At 41.6% G+C, this 15,448-nt stretch overlaps 1 long non-coding RNA gene across 1 annotated transcript in view; it reads left to right on the top strand.

The window, feature by feature from the left end:
• LOC108897452 (uncharacterized) overlaps positions 1-15,448 on the top strand; it is a 54,235-nt gene extending 38,787 nt beyond the window's left edge. The window contains exon 2 of the long non-coding RNA XR_001963298.2: positions 11,444-15,448. This is a non-coding gene — a long non-coding RNA (uncharacterized LOC108897452). The remainder of the gene's footprint in view (positions 1-11,443) is intronic.

The following is a 15,448-nucleotide window of genomic DNA, read 5'->3' as shown; positions in this document are numbered from 1 at the left end:
TCTGTTTACCTGACTGCCTGCTTTCCCACGTGAACTTGTGTCAGCGATGGTAAGACGATCCGCTGGGCTCTGATCCATCCCTCCTGCCAGAAACAATTACCCCGCCATGTTTCAGTAATGCTCTGCTGTCATCAGACAAACACCAGGCAGACTGCACAGGGAGAGTTTGTCAGTCAGGCAAAGGTGTAGAGGATGAGAGGTGAAAATCTGGGGGTATTGATTGATTGATTGATGAGGTGCTGAATGCTGGTTGGGAATGAATGAATGAAACATCCCCCAGTGTTTTCTTTTTCCTTGTTGGTTTTAATGCTAGGAGTTGAAGCTGCTGGGCAGGAGGCAAGTTAACACAGCAGCAATCACACTGTTTATACATGGACTATTGACATTCATACACAGAGAGCATGCATGTTCAGAGCTGTCAGACTGGGTGACACAGTACATCCTTCAATTTAATTAATTGGTGTGTTTAACTAAAAATAATATTAGAGGACAAACTTTTTTTTTACTGTATATTTTTCAGTGAATATCAAGAAAGTGTTGTGTTGTTTCTTTGCTCTTTTCAAGCCTCCTTTTTATTTATTTTTTTATTGTTTTCATTCACATCTTCTTAGTTTTCAAATAAAATGTTCGCCACGTTCATGCTAAAATTAGGTAATTAACACTACTCACAGCTGAGGCTAATGAGTCTAATAGACTCATTTGTTTGTAAACCAAAATATTGTACAAACTGAAATGTTCCTGATGATGATGGTAGTTGAAATATTAGTTGTTATAGTTTACGCAGAGGGGAACACAAATGTCTGTAGCAAATGTCATGGCAATCCATCCAGCAGCAACATGGTGCTCATGGTATAGTCAGGGGGGTCACCATTGTCATCAAGTTTCATCCTCTTTCATCCTAAACCATGAATGTTTGTGCCAACTTTTGTGCTAATGCTTCAGACACACGTGGGTCTGTTTTACTTGATAAATGGTAAATTTGACCTGCTGGTGGTGCTAAAGGTTAAAAAGTCAGAGGATCAGTGAGAGGATCAGTTACAGGTCAGTAAGTCTCTGGGGACCATCAACGTCTGTTCCAAACTTCATGACAACCCATTCACTCTGTGACTGAGATTTACAGATTAAGTTTATTTACTTTGACACTAACTGAGTCATGAGCAGGTATTGCAGTGTTTAGCCTACTTGTGCTGTCTTCTTAGCTGGAGATGGCTGGACCCTGGAACTATGATCTGCGTGTAGCAGTGGTACGGTTGGCTGCTTTCCACAGGGTGGACTTTGGGTGGACTGCTCCCAAAGCCCCCATACGGTCCTTGTGGCAACAGTTCTGCTGGTGTCACAGCTGCTCAGAGACTGTCCTGCATATTGACTGCGTTAAGGCTACCTTCTTAAGGTTCTAAATATAGTTCAAATCAAATTATTTGTCCTAGCATGTTTCTCAGCAGGATGCTGCTCAAGCCTACAGTTTACAGAATATTTTTATTTGTCTAATTGCCCAGCCCTAAGTCCTCTCCTGTACCTGCTCAGCCTGTCCAAGCTAAGAAATTGGAGCCAGCCTGTGAGAGCAGCCACACCTGTGGTGGCGAGCCTGCCTGACATCACTTCCTGCTGGGCTGGGAGCTGGCAGCGGCCACACCAGGCACTTTGTTTGAGTTGAAAGTAGCGATGTAGAGCCCGTGTCAGACCAGGATGTGTTTATGTGCCGTGGCGGACGTTAGCATGCTGTGAGCACTGACTCTGCAGGTCTCAGAGGATGCACAAACACTACTGAGGAGCGGGGGCTGTGATCTCATCCAGCTCTTTAATGTGTGTGTGTGTGTGTGTATGTGTGTGGTCATGGTGGAGGTTTTGATTGGAATGCCTGTAAATTCGTCATGAGGTCACTAAGGGGACAGCATTAAAAAAAATCTGTCAACATGAATTGTTCCAAAGCTGGTTCTTGCCCAGCTGCTGAAAGTCCAGTTCTGGTTGTTTACAGGCCAGTCCCACAGGATCAGTCCTAACATCAGATAGGTTTATGCTGCAGTCAGACAGGAATGGCAATACAAATACGTAATACGTAATATGTAATACGTATTGGCCACAAACAATGTGGGCAGGGTTGCCAGCAAGCACCAACTAGCAAACTAGCCACCGGTTCCCCACCCTATCTCTCTAACTGGCTGGATATTAGCGAGTCAAAGTTCAGTCAGACTGAACCTGTGCCATGTGCACATTGAATGAGTTAAACAAAGTTGGACCTGTTGGCAAGAGGAAGTGGATGTCCTTTTCTTCAGTGACCAAATTTTGGTGTAACTATTACAGTTAGTTGCCAGCATACATAAAGATTTGATCAGTGATTGATAGACCAAAGCAGGAATTAAACCACAAAATTTATGGAAAAAGACTCAATTCAGTAAGTCATGTTATTTTATTGTATATTGTATACTTTTGTGTATAGTTTTAAAATCATTTGTTAGAGAATAATGAACTAGCTGATTACTAGCTGTCCATAGTCTGAGCTGGCCAGGCTGTTGTCTGTTTGGGTCACATTACTCAAGCTAAAGGTAGCTCGAATGATCAAATACCTGTTAGTCAGTTAGGTTAGCTTAGTCACCATTAACTTGTTTCTAAAATCGTGTTTGGATGTATGTGGGAGAGTGGGTTTTTAACTTGTGGCACCTAACAAGAGCAGCACTCAAAATTTCGTTGTATATAACAGTAAAGGCATTCTAATTCTAATTTACAATCTTTGTTTTAACTTCTCACAACTTAATCTGTCTCCTGTTTTATTCAGCTGAATGGAGGACATACTGTCAGAAACTGGGTGTTCATAATGTCCCTCAGGGCCTATCACTCCCATGTCACCATTGTTGTCTGTAAATCCTGGCAGAGTTGGGGGGGGGGTTCATGATGTGACATTGGCTTAGTAAAACCATACTTCCTGTTTCTGTTTCTGTGCAACAAGAGAGAACCTTTGTTTTACCCTCATGTCTTAACTTAGACACAGAATTGTTACGTCAGACACAATACACTTGGTGAAGGCATGTCATGACAAACTGATAACTGACAGCCCAGTGCATGACATTTGTATGTAACACACAGCAGACGTGTGTTTGGTGTGTACACCTACAAAGTTTTCTCTTTTTCCTTTTGAGTTTTGTTATTAGTGCTAAAAGGTCACAGTCAGTAGTTCCGTACTATCAGAATTAATCAGTCCCATTATCAGAGGAAGTTTATTTGTGTCTGTATTTGTGAGTTGATTATCAAGCTATTTAAACTGAGGATCATGGGAGCAGGATTAAGGCACCTGCCAGTGGTTTGCTTTTTTCTTCTACACCATAACCTTCAACAGACAAAGTGAAAAGTAAGTCTGCTCATTTTTTTGCATTGGTTTATACTTCCTCCTGTAGAATGCTTCCCACATGATAGTGGTTTTCTTAAGGTGTAGAGGTCTTTGAAACAGAACTCTCTCTGAGGCCTGATTAGTATCTTTTCTATCCAGTTATATAATATTGCAACCCGGTGTGATGTGAATGACAGATTTTGACAACGACATGCAGGAAATCCTGTCATTATTGATTTTGTTCTCAGAGGGGAAAATGGTTCCTGCTTTGCCATTGATTGTTAGAAGGCTGACAGAGTTGGCGCTGGCACTCATGGGAGCAGTTCACTGCACAGCAAAGGCTGCTCAACTTCAATGGAAACCACTACTTCTGAGAGTGTGTAGTGATGTGTGAACCTTATGTTTTCCTGCTGCAGGGATCTATGCTCTGTATCCGTGCCCATGGTGGTCCACCTATGGGTTTGAGAAGGTACAAAAGCCAGTGATGGAGCGAGACAGATATATTATCTGTGTCTCTCAAAGTGACGCAGGCAAGACTCTGGTTCCTAGATAAGATATTCACCATTTGTAAGAAGTGACACATCACAAAATAATGAGCGGCATAAAATCAACAGTAATTTCTTTAACTACACTTTGGTCTGTTCAGTTTCACGAACCCAAACTGTGGTGAAGTATTGTTCAAACCTACAGTCTGCTTAAGATCTCAGCATTGCCCAAAGATACCCAATATGTCTTAATTTAGGAGAAATCAAAATAATGCACATGACATTTAGATGTAGAATAAATCCAATAAAAATAACAGAAAAAACACTGGAAACTGAAAAAAATAAAAATAAATCCAGCTTTTGTTTATACATGGAATATTTACATTCATACACAGAGAGCATGTGATTAGTGTTAATTAACTTTTAGCATGAACATGGTGAACATTTTATTTGAAAACTAAGAAGATGGGAATGAAAACAATGAAAAAGCAAAAAGGAGGCCTGAAAAGAGCAAAGAAACAAGCAATGCTTTCACTCAGTATCACACTTTCCATGTTCACAGATCATATCAGAGATGTTGAACGCTGAACTGCTGCCAACAAATTTTAAATGATCCTTCATTTGCAGACACACTGTTTACACTTTTACCAGCAGACCTTGATGTGAGTCTTTCGCTCACAGTCAGTCTGCCTACACTTTCTAACAAAACAGCCACTTATATGCAGCACAGTCAGATATCAGGAGGTCTGTCTGAAATCGGGGGATATTAGGCTTCAGATGAGGACATTTTTGTAGACTCATAGTGGTGATGTGTTGGCAGACAGGAGATTCCTGGAATGTAACAACTCTTACTGTAACACACTGCTCATTTTGGGAAGCTGCTGTGGCACAGAGCCAAGAGGGAAGCAGAGGGGAAGTTGAGGATTTACAAGCTGGCTCGTGGTTAGTGGTTTTGCTGAGTAACTGTGTGTGTGTGTGTTTGTTCAAGCCTAAATGCATTCATCACAAGCCTGCTGTGTGCTTGGCAGTGAGGCCGGAGTGTTTGATTTATGTGACGAGGTGCTTTTGGCACAACATTACCAATAAAGGCTGCTCTTTGTAATTTGTATATGTGTGTAAGTGTTTTGGATAGTGTGTGTGTGTGTGTGTTTCTGTCTATGTGTGTGTGTTTGAGCTGGTGAGGGGTTGGAGCGGTGAGTAGGTGGTGTTATGGGTTAAGAAATGACTAAATATCTTGTTTTACCGTAAATGGGTGATGTGTCAAGATTATGTCAGAGCTGCCCACGGTCGACCCCCCACCCCTCGCTCCTTCACTTTTAAAATCTAAAAGCCGCATCCTCTAATCTCTGATATCAGCCTGTGTTCCCAGTTGAGTGACTCAGACTGTTGTCATGATGACATACCTCACCCTTCCCAGGTGACCCCCACATCACACCACTCTATCCATCCATTTGATAAGAGGCCTACAGCACAACCTCCCACCCTCTTTTAAACCCCCCCCCCCCCGCCCCCTTTTCCTGGCAGTGCACATCTCTACTGAGTAAGAGGTGGAAGGCCCGCCCACCCCCAACCTCTCCTCATGGCCTGTTTTCCAGTTAATTTCAGATTGACGAGTGGCTGTATGCTGCTATTTTTACCCCTTGCTTCAAACTGAGCTGTTAAGATTGTTTATCTGTGTCCAGGGGACGCTGGCCGCCCTGGCATTGGGAGTGGACTGCGAGTTGTGATCTGTTCCCGGAACTGAGCCCAAACAAAGCCAGATGTTTGAACTTCTCCAGAAGAAGAGGTTTTTGTTTTGTTCTCTCTTCTCTCAAAGATGGAAAAAGAGAACCAGGGGAAAACATTTGGAAACGCAGGAACAGTGAGGCTCATGAGTGTTTACTCACAGGACACCGTCAGTGTTTGTTGTGATTCTTTTCGTTTGTGCCAATCATAAGTTGTCTTTTATCCATTTTCTGCTGCCATTCATCGTACCCGGCCTTGTTTGTCATTCAGAGAATTTGGTTCACTTTTTAATGTGTCTTTTTTAATGAGTCCCAACCTCAGGTCAAAGCTTCTGCCCCTGTGAGAGGGAAAATCAAAACCTTATATTTATATTTGTTATCCAGCAGCATGGATAAGGTGTATTCACAATCCAGACAGAAAACAGATCAGAAACAGGCCATGCATCTCCTCACTGCTTTTCTTCAGTAGAACATATACATAAGTTCAACTCTCAGTCCTGTCTGTGGGATATTGGATTCATACATTGGTTCACTCGTGACAGACATAGATATTTCAAATCATAAAAATACCATAAGGTATGTGCAGGTATGTGCTATAGGGACTGTGGGTCCCTGTGAAAAGATATCCCACTGGGCCCATCACGCTACCATCACACCAACCCTGAAAATATAGCACTGTGCAGACATGCATGCAACAGTCTGCATACAGTGGAATTCCCACTGTAAGAAATGTGCTAAAGGCCATTTTAATATAATTTTAATGGTAAAATGAATGAATGGAAAATTCTCTCAACATTAATGAATAACTTAAGATAATTAGAAGTTAAATATACATTAACCTCTTCAATTAAGATAGATTAATATTATCATCTACAGTACAATGTAAGAAAGAATAATAAGCGAATAAGGAAATGAAAATGCCCTTACTTTACTTCATGTTCTAATTTTTTTTAAGCCCCCTATCAGTCATACGCCTGTAGAATCATCCTAACCTCCCCCCATTCTGGGTTTGTGTAGAGCCATGTGACCGTAAGTGGAGTGAGTTATGACGGCTTAATCGATAGTGATCCATGACTGTATGAAATATAATTAAATCTAACAGCTGGGTGTCACCAGATTGTGCCAGAGATATTCAAGTCCTCAGGGTATGAATTCTAACATTTCTCAGTTTTACTCTAGTGATAGGATGACCATGAAGTTTTCAGAGTGTTCACGTCTCATCCTCAATTCTATATATTCTAATATCATATCATACAAAGGGTGTCAGATCCAGATAAAAACCCAATCAGAGTTAATAAGTGGACACAGGCACAGCACGGCAGTGAATTGCTGCAACAAAAAACAGCCCTCTCCTCCAGGAAATAATGCTTAACAAATATACTGCCTTACACAGGAGCTGTCATCACATTACATCCGTGTCATACGGCATGTCTTTGTTTTCCACAACAGCAGTTAATTGTAAGCTGCTGTAGGTCTGAAACCATGGCATGAAATATGAATTTGGAAAATATGGTGTGAAATGTAGATTCGACAAAGGCTACAGTAAACTGCAAAATCCACTTTAATTCTGCTTAGTGTCACTGTCTGTGCAGTATCATTCTCAGCTGTGTTGAGTGAGTGTGTGTGTGTGTGTGTGTGTCTCTGTGGTACTGTGAGGCATAGCTGCCTTGCTGACTTTAAGTATCATCATGGTCCTTAGCTGAGATTGATGCTCTCTCCTGCCGCCATCAGCAATGCCTCCATTAGCATAACGCTGCACGCCGAGGCTCACGGCTGCGCACCCCTGGGCTTTTCCTCTGCATGACCTCCGCCTGAACCACACCGCTGACGCACATTAACATACACAGGAACCCAAGGCTATGCAGACTACTACAGCAGGAGTTGCTTTATGGTAATGTCACTGATGTGATAACCAGTGGTGGTCTGTCTGAGAGCCTGACATTTATCCATAAATCCATCGGTTAACTGCAATAAAGGGCCCTATAGGGTCAAGTCTTCAAACCCAGACATGGTACTTAACATAGCATGGGTCTGATATTGGTAAGACTCACTATTATAACAGATTCAGATTTTAAAGTCAAGTGTTATCAAGAACAGAAACAAATTTTGACTTAGATCAGAGGTGTAATGCAGTTTGATATAGTTTCCTACTTTCAGTAGCATTAGCATTTTTATTAGCCTGATGGATGTGCTGCACATTAAGGTCAAAAGACACATACTTGGTTACCATACTTGGCAAAATTGTGTAAGCTTGAAAGAACGATGGAAACAGATGGACAAAATATTTTAAAGCCCCTGTGTGTCAGATTTTTATGTCCCTCTAGAACCTGATTTCAGATGGCTTAAAGCAGGATTAATGGATATTATTTGGCCACTCTGGGGGCAGCAGACAGCTTTCAGTTCTACATGACTCAGCAGTAATGACGTGGATTTTAATAGCAAGAGAGTCAGTCATTGTTTGAGGAATACCATCTTAATCTTTTTTCATTTAGGGGATGTCTGTGATTAAGAAGTGATCATTGGCAAGATTTAAAGGCAGACTGATGAAAGGAAGCTGTAAAGTTGCAGGCTGTACATCCAAAACAATGAACTGAATGATGCTGAAATGCTTCTTAGAGGTGAGGGGAACTGCAGACTTGGCTTGATTTCATAATTATCTGTGGGTTTGTCATCGCCATTGTCTGTAAACGTTAGTCTTGTTTGCATAAAACCGAAACATTCCCAGTGAAAATTGGTGCAGTCAGTGTCTATAGGTTTTTTTTAATCACAATATATTCATTGATACTACCAATAGGGTGCACCAGCACAAAATGTTTTGAATTTAAACAACTGACCAAAAAGGGAATTGAAACGTAATCAGTAGAATTATTACGTTAATGTTACAAAGTAATCTGCAAGGAATGTGCACTTGTACAGACCAATGATAATGTGACAGTCACCCATTCACAAACACATTCATACAGCACCGATTCTGTACAGTAAGCACTCTAACACACACCCACACACACAGAGATGAGTTTTAGGGTTCAGTATCTTGCTTAGGAATACTTTGGCACGTGGGCTGGAGGAGCTGGGGATCGAACCACTGACCTTAGTAGACGACCCTCTCTGTCTCCTGAGCTACAGGAGTGGCATTAAAATGAGGGGGTTTGTGTTTTTGCACTCATGATTTTTTCGGGTTGACCATCTATCTATCTTTCCATCCATCCGTCCCGTTCTTGTGAACACAATATCTCTGTAATGCCTTGGACTCAGATGAACTGATTAGATTTTGGTGGCCAACGGTCAAGGTCGCTGTAACCTCACCAAATATGTTTTTGGCCCTCTGAACGCAACATCTCAGGAAATGCCTGGGAGGAATCCTTTCACATTTGGCACACACTGTGACCTCACCTCCTTGTGAACTCTATACATCAGGAACACCTGGAGGGAATTTTATAACCTCTAGCACAAACATTCACTTGGACTCAAAGATGAACTGATTAGATTTTGGTGGTCAAAGGGAACGGTCAGTGTGACTGTTCACTTTGCAGTCACGCTTTTTGGCCCAGCTCTTAGACTGCAACAAAAATGAGAGACGCTGGGCTATACTAAGTGACATAGTAACTTTATTTATCACAAAATTATCAAAAGCAAATGCAAAAGAGTAGATGGGAGATATCTGAGAAGTCAGTAGTGTAGGGAGTGGCTGAGTGGATGGGTGTGGTGTGGATGTTGTGATGTAAAAACAAAGAAAAGAGGAGGGGGAAAAACACACACACACACACACACACAAGCAGAGTTGTGTGGTGTAAGGGGATCAGCCTCAGGACTGACTGTTGCACTGGCTTATTTGCATGAGACACACTGGCCCCAGGTTTGTCCCATGCCACTAATTAAGACTCCTAGCTTGGTCTGGTGCCCTGGAGACAAAAGGCACAGCAAAACAGCAAAGTCAGCCAGCGAGGTAGAGGGGCTTTCACTGTAAATATTAGGTTGAATGTAAATAGCAGCACTGCCAGGTACTGTATAGTGTGGATGTCGTCACTGATTTTAGGCCTATATCATTCCTGGGGGGGTGTAACACTCATTCTTCTTGGTATTACAGGCACTTGCATGCTGTGGCTGGTTTCCCAAAGATGAATAGTTGGGTTTGTGCCAGCTTTCACTCTCCAGTCCCAGGAAACAAAAGAAAAAATTCATCCTCGGCTGCCATACAATACTGTTGCTTTTGTTGGAGGATGGTATCATTGATTTATTTGACTGTTCTGTGATTCACCGTCTGTAAAAACTCGCAGCTGAATCTCTCAAGAATCTCTCTCTCTTCCACGCGTCTCTGACGAGCTGCTCTAATTTTTGTGGAATGGATTCATATGAACAATAAGATGGCTCACAGGGGGAGGTTTCTTGACAGGAAAGGAGGATCAGTATCAGGTCAGCAGCCCTGAGGTGCCTGGTCTGTCTGAAGGGCTGCTTGAGTTAGAGTCATGAGGGTGATTAATGGTTTTTGACACTGTCTTTCTTTTTTCATTCCATTGCACTACAGCACAAGCCTCCTTTAGGAAATGAATGTTAAATGATATTTGTTGCAAACAAAGATGATAGTTACTGAAGGTAAGCACTCAAACTGGGGTCTGGGGACTTTCAGCTGAGTAAAAACAGTTTAGGTTTTCTATTTAAAAACCAGAGCCAAAATGATAACATGTGATTACCGGTCACACTGTTCTCCCAAATACAATTATCAGTGTTAACTTACTACAATAATCTCCTCGGGTGGATTTCTTCACTCGGAAACCAAACTGGAGCTAAAAGTAAATATTGGATTAATTCCCTGAGTGGCACGAAACATGGAGCCAAGTGAAAGGTGATGTTGTCAAAGTCAGAACAAACACAGAGGATACAAAGCCTGCAAACGTAGCAATTATTTATTTAAGGACAACATAGTGTTTGCTGTATGACAGGACTTACAACCAGAAGACCATGACCAACTCAAACAGCAAAGAAATTATAAATTAATTATATTTACATGGACATCTACAAATGTTATGTTTGTCTATGTTATCCACCCACACTCTCTTTTAATATACTTTTTCCAAAGATGTTAGAGAATGTCATTGTAATCTTTTCAAAGCTGTCAAAATTCCCACAATTATGAAGTTAAATGAGCTTTTTAGTGAAACCCTTCATGTCTAGACACAACAAAATATTAGTTATTATCACCAGCTCTGTCACATGAGGGGTGTGGGACACAGGAGGAGAGACCCCAGTGCAGACTCAGGGACCAGTCTCAAACAGTTCAATGATATATTGTAAACAAAAAAAAAAAAGAAGAAAATCCACAGTTAAAAAACAAAGAAATCCAAAGAGAACAGGGGATGACACATAAGAATCCACAATGAACAGCAGCAAGGCAACAAAACACAAGGGGATAATTACTAATAAGACACAGGTGGGGCTGAAAAAAAGGAGGGAGACGGAACAAAGACAGGAAGTAACATCACCAACAACAAACCAGGACATAAAACAGGAGAACTCGACAAAGACACCAGGGACACAAGGGGAAGGAATATCAAAATATCACAAGAACACAAAAAATACCAGAGAAATAATCATTTCCAAACAAAAACACACTCTCTCATATACACATCATTCTGGTACATGGTTCAAACAATGGTGCCATAGTCTAATAGTCATTGAGGAATGGCATGAACATTCCCTGCTCCCCCTCTTTAACTCATCTTTACATCCATCTGTGTATTTACCATCCTCTCCTCAAGACAAATTGATGTCTCCAAAAAAAAAAAAAGACTTGAAAGATGCCAGATTATCACTGCAGTGGAGTATTGCACCATGACTCAAACCCTCCCCAAAAAATCTTATATAAATTTGCAGTCGTCATCATTTAACATCATTTCTACCTTCTCTGCTTCCAGGCACAGAGGCACAGAGGCAGGCAGACAGACAGATGGACAGACGGAGCAGCAGGGAGGATGACATCACCATCACCGTGGGGCTCTGTTTTGGCATGTCAACTCCCGGGAGAGAATAGGACAGGGAGCTAGAGTGAGCGCCGACAACAAGGAAGAAACAGGAGGTGTATGTGTGTGTGTTTGTGTACCCCTCACTAACTCCTGCAGAGGGTATGCCTCTACTGTTTCCATTTCATTTTAGTTTCTTTTAGCCCAGTTTTGACCCTTACAAAACCTTTGAACAAACGGATCGCTTTTCAAACTGTGCTCAGACCCTCTGCTATGACAAGAATGAAACATTAAAGTATTGCGAGCATTTCATGGCCATGGACAGACTCATCCCTCCCTCTGTTATCTCTACCTGCTTATCCAGTGCAGGCTCTTGAGACAGGGTGAGAGACAGGGTATCATATCACACGCTGCTTTTGTGCACTCTAGCATTTCCAGGTGAGACCTCTGTTAACAGTTGAACACCCGAACAAAAGAAAAGCTACTAAATCTCCTCTTCCTCTTTTGTTTAAGATGACAGGGTGTCCTTAACTTTGCTGGCACGTAGCCTCCCACCCTCACTGGGCAGCTTACATCATTGTTTTGCCAGTAAGCTCTGTTTACCCTGTGCACACTAGAACACCAAGTTTGCATAAGATGCAAGGTATTGGGGGAAAACTTAGTTCTGGAGGGAGAAAAATGACATTTTAGTCTGGATGGAGGGCTGAAGTGAAGTGAGATGTTCCCATCATCACCTGCATCAGTTTCCATCCACTGATCTATCTGCTGTGTTGTGCTATTTATTCCCCCAGAATTAGAACTAGTTTGTGTATCTGACAGCACTGCTGCTGCACAGCTGACCCTGACCTTTGACCTCAACAAACTAGAGACAGGAGAGATGAGGATTTTACCTGGATAAACAGTCAGTCTTAGCACCCGCTTTTAGATGTCAAGTCGCCCTCTTGTGCCTATATGTGGAATTACAGGATTCAGGCAGTGTGATAAACCACATCATATGACACCCATCCATCAAACACCTGTAAGAGCCACTACTACAATGCAAAATTGACTGACAAGCCTGGTCAGTTGCATAGGTTTTTGTGCTGTGACATGAGACACTCTGGTGGTAAAATCTGACTTATTTAAGCCTGTCAAGCTCTGGATGTTAAAGCAGTTTGCATGGGCTATAGGGAAAACAATACTCTGTATTTTAAGGGTCTGTATTGTACCTTTTGTTTAGACCCATCCACATTAAGCTGGTTAAATTTGTAAACACATCTTTTTCTCACCATTTTAACAAGTTTCTGTCTTTCTCTGTAATCATGTGTTTTAAATGTTGGTGTTAGAACTATAAGCTAATGATTTGGAAAGCCAGACTCTGTCCTACTCCGCACCGGATGTTGGCTGGGATGCACGGTGTTGTTATTTGCAAAATGAAAAGAGGAGGAACTAGAGGATTAACAGGTTTTATGTTGAGCAGGTGTTTCCCTGTGAACAGAGCTCTCCACCAAAATAACTTGGAAGCGTTAATGTGTAAGTGCCAGGATTAAATAATGTTTAATTTATCTGCACAGTTACTGTGTAGTAAATGCATACAATACATGCATACCATTTACTTTTGTAATGCTACCAGTTTACATAAGCTAAGCAGTCAAACAGGGTTTTTCAATTTCATACAACTACACTGCAATACAAGAACAATGCTGTTTCTTTATGTCGGTGTCTTCAACATGGAAATATAGACTGGTGTTGATGCTTGTTAGCTTATTTAGCCTCTGACTTTTAGCACATTAACAATGGTGCAAGTGCATATTTAAGATTCTTTTGCAGGAATCTGCGAGTTACCTCAGACCATATTTTCAAGCAACACGTGGAACTAATATTATCTTAATTGACTAGCTAACTACAGCTGAACAGTTGTAGCTGACTAGAAGCACATTTGTGTGAAATCAAGGACTGGAGTGGTAAATTGGCCACCATTATCACTGTAAGCTGCAGAAGTGAACAAACTCACAGATTTACCACTTTTTTAACAGTTGTTGAAGTATACTGTTGTGTGTACATGCACACCTGCAGGACAGGTAGAGTCAGTTGCATTCAATGTCACATAGGTGTAGCTCAAGGGAAGTTAAATGAGCTCTTGTTACTCTAAAGGGTTGTGGATTCATACTCCATAAATACATGTTACTAACTTGATGTCCTTTCCTGTAGTTTTGTTCTCTTTTGTCTCTCTCTCCTCTTCTGTCTCTTTCTGCAGGTATTTCTGCCTCTGGAGCTGTAGAGTCTGATCTGTGATGACAAATCTCCTGCTGCTCCTACAACCAACAAATTATTAGTACTGCTTCTAGTATTACTGCCACTATTGTAATTACTACTCCACTTGGAATTACTATTATTACCCCTATAGTGTTACTGATACCACTTTGCATTTTTACATGGCATCTGCATTATGGTATGTTGTCCTGTCCCTACTCTCAACCCTATTCTACCTCCCTACACGATCAATGAGTAGGTATGAGGATGTAAACACCATGTCATCAGTATATTTTAAGTCTAAAATAACACCATGCTTAGTATGTAGCTGACATCATCTGGTATGAATTTCTCTTAACATAGACGGTTCTGTCATGCGCTCTCAGCCCTGTCTGCTGTGATGTCTTTCTGTTTGAATTCCTCTCTGCTGCTGGAGGTGAATTTTCATGTGCCAGCCACTGCCATGACAACCAAATACATGTTTAAGAAGAAGCACTGTCATGTTTCTCCTCATCTGACAGGACAACTCATCCTCTGACAGACTGACACAAGAGTGATGTCAGTATGACTGAACCAACCTGACATCTGTGTGTGTTTTCGATGCATGACTGACTGATCCATGTTCTTGTGTTTGCATTACTTACATTACTGTGTTGAAATGTGATAAGGAATGGGTTTTATTATTTATAGTATCTGTTATATGTAGTATTTATTATTAGAAGCAGTAGCAGTAGTTTTGGTCTGTACCAGATTCTTGACACAGCCATGACAAATTATACATAGTTTGAAAGCTCTATAGATTTCATAAGACTGCACCACCTAATGTGCCGCCCAGGAACCACCATAGCGTCTATCATTTCAGTTTTTCACTACTGCTTTCTCCTGTTGTTTAGCCATCACCACTCAGATGTACCTGTACGCTATGTCAGTCATTTGATTATGGCGCTCCATGTGTGCTTTCAGTCCAGGTTTTTCCAGCCACTGGTAGGATTTCTTGGCATCAGCCACTTCTATCAGTCAGTGATACATGCCGTGCAGAGGCTTGTCCTCCTCCTCCTCATCATCACTGGGTTTCTGCTGCCCGAGGTATTCACTTACAGTTCATCGTTGGGGGCCATTTCTCCTGATATACTCCTGTATCTTTATAACAAAACCAACATCCAGCTTGTATTCAAGTTCCTGCTTCTTATGTAGATAGTGAAATGAAATAAAATAATAGTGTAAAACATAACACATAATTGTCACTCCCTGCCATTGGTCCATCTCACCGCTGCAGCTGTGGTTGAACACCAAAACATCTTCCCCCAGAAGCTGGTTTCACGTGGTGGTTTAGATGTGTGTTTCTGTTGTCTAGCACCATTTGAAATCAGTGTTCTTGGTGACAGTAGGACAGCTCTGGCAGTTGGTGAGCCTTAGAAGACGAGCACAGGATAGCCCCCCCCCCCCCCCCCCTTTCTCCACTAAAAGATAACTGATTTCCTCTGGTGCTTAGAGTCCGCTGCAGCCTTCTAGCACCATTTGAAATCGGTTATAAAACTGTGGATCAATGCGTGATGTTAGTCTTCAGCAGAACAACCAGAGGAAAGTAACTATTGGCTTCCTGAGCTGGAAGAGATCACGCCATAATTTGAAGGAGAGTCATAAATGTTTTTGTTAACTTCTGCCATTCATGAATAACAACTTGATCTCAGCTCGAATAAATATATTTTACTTGTATTTGTTGAAAAA

Source organism: Lates calcarifer, linkage group LG18 (genome assembly GCF_001640805.2).
Source record: "Lates calcarifer isolate ASB-BC8 linkage group LG18, TLL_Latcal_v3, whole genome shotgun sequence".
Classification (NCBI taxonomy): domain Eukaryota; kingdom Metazoa; phylum Chordata; class Actinopteri; family Centropomidae; genus Lates; species Lates calcarifer.
This window is presented reverse-complemented; position numbering and strand designations above follow the sequence as displayed.